Source organism: Epinephelus moara, chromosome 2 (assembly GCF_006386435.1).
Source record: "Epinephelus moara isolate mb chromosome 2, YSFRI_EMoa_1.0, whole genome shotgun sequence".
NCBI lineage: Eukaryota > Metazoa > Chordata > Actinopteri > Perciformes > Serranidae > Epinephelus > Epinephelus moara.
Window position 1 is genome coordinate 18,389,031 of NC_065507.1, and position 7,704 is coordinate 18,396,734.

Consider the following 7,704-nt stretch of genomic DNA (forward strand, 5'->3'; position numbering starts at 1 on the left):
TAGGTCCTGTTTGTGCATGTGTGTGTCTTTCAGACCTGTGTGTTAATGACAAAAAAAAAGAGTGAAAAAAATTGAATTTCCCCTCAGGGGGATTAATAAAAGTATATATATGTATGTATATATATATATATAAATATAGATATATATATCTATATCTATCTATATAGATATATATATATATATATTTTTTTTTAAATAGTTTGCGATGGATCAGATTGAACAGAGTGGCTGTCTTACAAAGCATGGTACAGAAAAGTAGATTGATAATTTATGGAGCTTCAAATGAACTGATATTGAAAATAGCAAAGCAACATTAAATCCAAACAATGACTCGCACATTATGCAAACTAAGTATTCATTTATTCCAATCTATTCTACTCCGTGTATATGGAGACAGATGGAATGAACTAAAAGCAGATTTTACCTCCTTTCCACCTCCTTTCATCTCGTCCTTACTGACCTCTTTATCTTCCTGTCTATGGATACTCTCTTCTAACTCCTCACATTCATCTTGCTCATTTCACGTATTGCCCTCTCCTCCGCCCTTAGTCCGTTTCCAGCAGTCATGTGAAACAGTGAATGTAATTGCTCAAGGGGGCCGAGTTAGTGAGTGCTATGCAGCAAAGAACACAAACACAATACCGTCACCCTTTCTGTTGATGACACTGCGACTGGTGCCAAATGTAGCACGTCTGCATTTCTCCCTGAATGATTTTTCTGTCTTGAAGACCAGAGCAGACAGAAAGAGCTGGCTAATCGCAACAGGTTGACCTACTTTCAAGGAATTAGACCAACAGCCGCTTTAAGTAGGCCAATATAAAGCAGTAGTCCACCGCTTTTCCTCGTGTACCACCAATGTTTATATTGAACCTCTTTTTCGCATTCCCACCAACGCTGTGCTGAGGTCAGCACAGTATTATATCAAACCACATTTAATCTGTCACTGTTATGTAATGTCTGCTAAAAAGACTTCTTTATTCAGACTCAAACTTAGAGCAGCAGGAACGGAAGTGGGTGATTTCAGCCACTAGACCATGAGGTTAATGGGGGTGACTTGTTCTAGCATTACTTACCCAGTTTTAATAAATTATTCAAGTCACATAGTATGAATACGTCACAAGTATACTTACATGCATCAAAGCTTTAAAGGGCATCTAAAGGTCTACACTGAAATGCTGAAGATAGCAAGATGATGCTGGTGCTTATTTTATCTTTACATACACCAGAGGTGGGGGACTAAAGTCATATGACTTCAACAGAGTCTGACTCGAGTCACAAATTTGAGGACTTGAGACTTGCTTGACTAACATTGGTAAAATACTTGAGACAGATGACTCGAAAGGACTTGACTATTTTATTAAATATAGGAATTTTTCCAGGTATTGAGAAGTTGTGTTTTTGAAACACAATTGGGTGATTCCCAGTGCAGTTCGCACAAAACGCTAACCTGTTGTTGGTGAAGGTTCTCCAGGGCCTGGTAATCATAAGTGCTACATCGTGTGTTGTTGGGGTTAGATGGGTCCAGGTGAGAATGGGTGTTTAGTCATCTGGGAAGGGATCTCAAGACTGTCGAGTCTTGACCTGAGGAGCTGGCTCTCCTGTGCTGTGCCACGCGCTTGTGGAGTGGTTGTTTTGTTTCACCAAGGTACAAATCTGTGCATTCCTGGCTGCAGTGAACTGCATTCACTACAGTACTCTGCTTATGCCTGGGTGTTTTGTCCTTAGGGCAACCTGTTAGGACACAACAGAACAACAGAGGCCACGACCCAATAATAATAAAATCTGGATTCAAGGATTATGTTGACGATGATGGTAGTAAGAAGAGGACAGTGGTACGCCAGGTCGGCAGCTGTAAAATCAGTGACCCTACAACCACAACACCCAACTTCATCCAAAACTACAAAACCCACAAAAAAGTATGTGAATGAGTCATTTTAGCTAACCTATTAGCTTATTGGCTCAAAAGCTAACTTTTAACCAGATCATCATATTTTCATATGACTCATGACTTGCTTGACCTGAGCAATGACTTGACTTTTCTTCCTTGACTTAAAGAAGGGATCATATTTGACCTGCTTGTTTCTCACCACAGTAACTTGGGACTTGCTTGAGACTTGAAGGTTAAGACTTGAGACTTGCTTGTGACTGCATATGTGTGACTTTCTCCCACCCCTTGCCATAAACTGTTCCCAAAGGTTAGGACCAATACATGCTTGAATTACATGCTGTCATTCACTCGTAGTATCGCTGGTTGTGCTTTGCTCCAATAAGTTTCATGCTGCTGGAACATAATCATTTATTATTATAGAATAATCTTTATTAGAATGAAGACAAGCAAGTTCTTAATAACTGATAGTAACCATGCTTAACAAAGGAGAGAGAGCCAAAAAGCTACATTAGCTGCACAATCTGTCACCAGCAAACCCACAAAACAGTTGAGTGAGCACACTTCATCTTCATCTTGTTCTGTCTTTATTTTGGCTCTCATTTAGTGTTACTGTCAAACAGCAAATTAACCCAGTGAGACTAAAGAAACACCAGTTGTTTTTTCCAGCCTAATGTATCTCTACTGATGGCTGTAAATTGAACTCTGAAAAGCATCCATACCGTGTCATTACTCAGCTCACCCCTAACATTAGCTTTGTTTTTCAAGGCACTGGCCTTTAAAGGCCACCTGTAATCAGTTCAGATAGAAATGCCATACCTACAGTAAACAGGGAGGGCATTATGTGCAAATGCTCGCTTGCTTTCTATATATATATATATATATATATATATATATACATATATACATATATACAGTATATATATATATATATATATATATATATATACATATGCTGACAGTGGGGCACTGGCTCTTTAATATGTTCATGTTTCAGCTCTTCATTCACTGATTTCGACCTGCCACAAACAGCAAACAGCAACTGACTGGTTGTGCTGCTGACTCCCTCCACCACCGCAGCCTCCTCCTTCATTTCTTGCTTAATAAACTAAATGAAATGTTATGTGTCTTCTCTCTTATATGTAATATCTCTATTCACTGCTCTGTAAACCTCTGGGGATGTTGATTGAATCCTTAGCATGCTGCTAAAGGGCAGCACCCCGTGGTCATAACTTCATAATGTCAGTATTGCCATCTGAATTTACTGAGAATTATCAGGTGCAAAGCTGGACTGTAGAAATAAAGTCTGCCGTAGCAGCCACTGGCAACACCAGTTCCACAGCTTTCCATGTTCTCACATACAATATTCCATCTACTAAAACAAAACGTTCTACATTTTATTAATGACAATAATGGCAATAATGAAAATAATGAAAATGTTGTTTCTGTAAGAGCATCCACAGTTTCACAGGCTTAACTGCCCAAAGGTCAAGACACTCACTTAACACATGAGCAAATGTCGCCTTCATTATGGAGTAAAGGGTATTAGTGGAAACAGAAAGGCGTTCAACCAGTAAAAACTATTTAATGGCCTCTTCAACTAGTCTAACCACGCCGCTAACAAGGTCAAACACACACACACACACAGACATGCAGACACCAACTAATGAATCGGGTACAGCTCAGGCTATGTTTGGATTAAGATTTGTGGTTAGGGTTAGGAAAAGGTTTAGTTACACTTTGTCTAAACGGGTGGGATCAGATGGCATCCACACAACTGTCCACATCAGCTCCACCATCTCTGCTACGGTCTGAACACCATTTCAGTCAGCTCTCAACACTGGTGATGGTTGACATGCAGGTGTTACTGATGCCAGCTTGAATGATTTCTGCACATTTGCTTTGACAACTAATTAGGACAACTGGCACTAATGACTGTGATACTATGGCCTGGTAAAAGTGAGAGCTCAATAACCTCAGTAACCACTTTTTGTATGATTTGTTTTTAAACATGAGACTTGGGTCAATGAGAATAGAGATATCATTGTATTCAATGTTTATTTTTTAGCATACAGCAATAGAGATGGGGGCAAAGAGCTGTTTACAATTTAGAGAATAGAAGGAAAAGTTATTTAGACATTTTGAGCAGTCTCGTGGCATCTCTCAGGACCGGAGTTATCTGGCAAGGCATGTGGCAGATATCTCTATCAAGTGGGGCAAGCAACCTTCATCAAAGGAACACTTTCTAACAATCTGACATGCAGGTAACAACTCTGACAGATCTAAACTGAAGATGCTGCTATTGGGCTCCTGGGCAATATACACCTGTACATCTTACAGTCAGCTCACTGTTAACCACTTGTGTTAACTCAATAAAGTTATTTCAGTTCATGAAACACTGAGTTACAGTTAGGTTTTCAATGGAAATGTGAAAAGGGGAATTAATGACCTTGAATGAGATAATTATTAGTTGCAGACGATATTCAAAAAGTACAGAGCAGAACAAAAAGAGGTGCGATAGTCAGGTCAGACTGTGCTACCTCAGACAGGCAATTTTAAAAAATGCAAATTTTCATTAGTAAAGACACACACTGTGACATCCTACATCATGCAGCTGAGTTATCCAACAATGAGCATCAGGATGAGGGGGAAAAAAGCACCACTTACCACAGTGTCCTGTGAAACAGTCGTCCAGTTGCTTGAGCTCCAAAGATTTACCAGCCAATGGGAATCACAGGTAGCCTCCCTTCAGCCAGCTCCGGTCAAACTTCTCATGTGGATGGGGAAGGAGGAGAAGCGCCGACTCGTATCATGAATGCTCTGAGACCGACACGCACCTTCAGTGTTCATTTCCAGCAGACTTCACGGTGACTCCCAGACAGACTAATCCAAATCAGAGAGGGATTCTTATCTCCTGAAACATGTCTTCACCCGGCTGCTGTGCATCGGTGAGACGCGGCGCGGAGATGCGGTGCGTTAGACGCGCTCGGGGGAAAAAAAGTGACCCCGTCGCTGCCTCTGTTTCTTGGACTGACTACGCGGATAGATGGGCTGCAGCAGTGCAGGCTTACACAGGAAAAAAACACGTCTTAATCTGCAGCTCGCTCTCTCGGTGTCGCTTTCTTCTCTCTTTCTTTCTGTCTCCCGCCCCTGTGTCTGCCAGCCTCTCTCCTCCATTCATCCCTCCCTCTCTAATTTCTGCACATCTCATCTGAGCTTTATTTAGAATCACAGAGCATCTACAGTGTCATGCATTTGTCAGTTATATTTATAAGCTATAAACAAGGTCATTGAAAGCATCATATTTTTCAGCATCAGAAAACACATATTTAAACTTTTAAAATAACACTTGTCTGATATCTTTGCTTTACAAAATGTGATCATTGAGACTTTCCCTCTTATGGTCACATGGTCAACCTGCATTTTGTAATGACTTGTCTGCCTGAGTCAATTAATTTGGAGAAAATTCTCTTTATCCATGTTTATTAAAGTGACTATGACTCATGTTTACCCCTCAAAGCTTTCAGTAAATAAATAAATAAAGCAGGCATGTGATGGAGTTATATCTTTAAGTTCTGGATCAGACATTTTTCTTGGAAATGTTGTGGTTGAAGTTGCCTTTAATTTCAGCCTCAGAGGGAATTGGCCAGGGTTGGTGCTTTACAGATTACATTGCAATAAATGCTGATGTTATCCATGATGACATATATTATGGCTTACCTTTTAACTGTAATACTGCCATATTGTTTCCTTTTTCCCCCCTTTCTTTCTGTCTTTATTTTGCACAATGTCATTAACAGAAATACAGACAAAAATAGAATAAAATAAAACAAAATAAATACCATCCTATGAAGACAAAACTAAAAAAAAGAAGCTTTTTATAATGCCAAAATTTGTGTTATATGCATCACATTTAACCGTTTAACAATTTAAAGGTCTTAATAACTTTGTTGTTCTTAACATTAGATAAGATGGTGCTAAACTGCTGTTCATAAATAAAGTGCAGGAAAGTTGGTTTGGTTTCTGACCAAGTGGTACAATATACAACATGTTAATTTCAATCTTGTCTTTATCAAAATATAGGATTAAATCAAACATATTTATTTCAACGTTGATCTTACGTTTCTTTCTTAAGTTGGCACCATCAATCCGAAACACTCAGGTATATGTACAGTGACAAAATACGTAAATGACAAATACTCTCTTTTTCCAGTCCAAAGAAATCACACTTATCGTCAATATTCAGCTTGAATCTTTCTAAAGCAAACTTTACTGGGTGAATTCTATGTCATATTTTGAAAGATACTTCCTTGAGATTGTTATTTATTTATTATTTATCTCAGATTTTCCATGTTTTCTCCTACTGTATATCATTAAATAAGGTAGACAAAAAACATACACATGAAAGTACAGTAATATATTAGTTCCACCAATGTGAATTAATTTCTGCACAAGATTAAGATTAACAGGCAGATCCAAAGCACCAGAGTGTCATAGAAGTATAAGGACACTTTCTGGTATAGCTTTGAAAACAGCAGCATACTCCTTGGTTTTACAGGTGTTTTGAATGTATCCAGAATTTTTTTATATTCCCATGCATGCTCATTATCCACATGGAGACCTCACAAGATTAGATCTAAGAAGGGCACAGCTTATCGGGAGAAAGGAATGAATGAAGGGGAGGAAGTGAAGCTGGGAGATAGCCGTGGGTACAGACAGGTGGTGAAAGAGAGGGAGAGATGATAGCAGAGAGCAAAGAAGGAGCAGGATAGGGAGATGGGGAAGAGGAAATGTTGATATCAAAGTATAAATCCGGCACCAACTTATCCTATATTCTTAAGTCCACCCAGGAAGAGGAGGATGTCTGGTGTTGATACTTAAACACACATCCACTCGTAAATTCCAAAGGCTGAGGCAAACTGATCAGACAGGGAGCACTTCAAAGAGAAGGCAGCTTCAATGAAAACAAGATTACCAGAGGGATTACTTTCAGTCTGCGCTAGACAGAACATACAGTCAATTTATGAGATCCTCAGCTCTGGAAATACCTACAGCAAAATCTCAAAGAATTAATTTGATGATATCGTCACTGAAAGTTTAGAGATAGTAACAATGAACATAAAGAGCTCCAAACCCCAGGGGTCACTCTGTGCACACATTAGAACTCAAAACAACTGTGTAACTGGCTCAGTATGACGAGCAACATGAAGCAATGCAACAATTTATTGAACATTTCTGGCATCATCACATCACACAACCTTCTGTCTGTCTTCCTTTTAGGCAGCACTAACTTGCAATATTTTGCACTGACAAATCAGAAGGTGTGGAGTTGGGAACCAAAGCAGATGAGACCTATGAACACTCTTTAACTCATATTTCATAGTATAGGTCAAAATGCAGTTCGGTTTGAGGCTCTTATTGAAGGTCATTGTGAACATTCCTGGGTAATAATAACCTGAATATAAGCTTTGGGAAGCAAAGTAGAAACCAAAATTATTGCTTCATGGTTGTATGCCTCCACACACCAGTCATACCAGACATAAGTACATATGGACAATACAAAAAAATACCGCCTCTGGCTAAGGCTACCTCCGACATGGAGGCATAAAAATGTCAATGACAAGTAGCACACTTGGATTCTGAACAAGAATACTGTCTAGCTGTAATGTCAACGTCATGCTGCAAAGTAATGTGCTTACCAATTAGATGTCACTTGAAATCAGATATATATACTGCATGATCCGTTGAGGCTCCCGATCCGCTCTTTCTCTCAACCTGTAAAAATGAATTCTTACAGCCACAAAGGCTCAGTGCTGGCA

At 39.3% G+C, this 7,704-nt stretch overlaps 1 protein-coding gene across 1 annotated transcript in view; it reads right to left on the bottom strand.

Moving 5' to 3' along the window:
* LOC126409139 (solute carrier organic anion transporter family member 1C1-like) overlaps nt 1–4,993 on the bottom strand; it is a 55,387-nt gene extending 50,394 nt beyond the window's left edge. The window contains exon 1 of the mRNA XM_050075090.1: nt 4,553–4,993. The gene's annotated coding sequence lies outside the window, so the exon portion shown is untranslated. The remainder of the gene's footprint in view (nt 1–4,552) is intronic.
* Nucleotides 4,994–7,704: the final 2,711 nt, after the last annotated feature.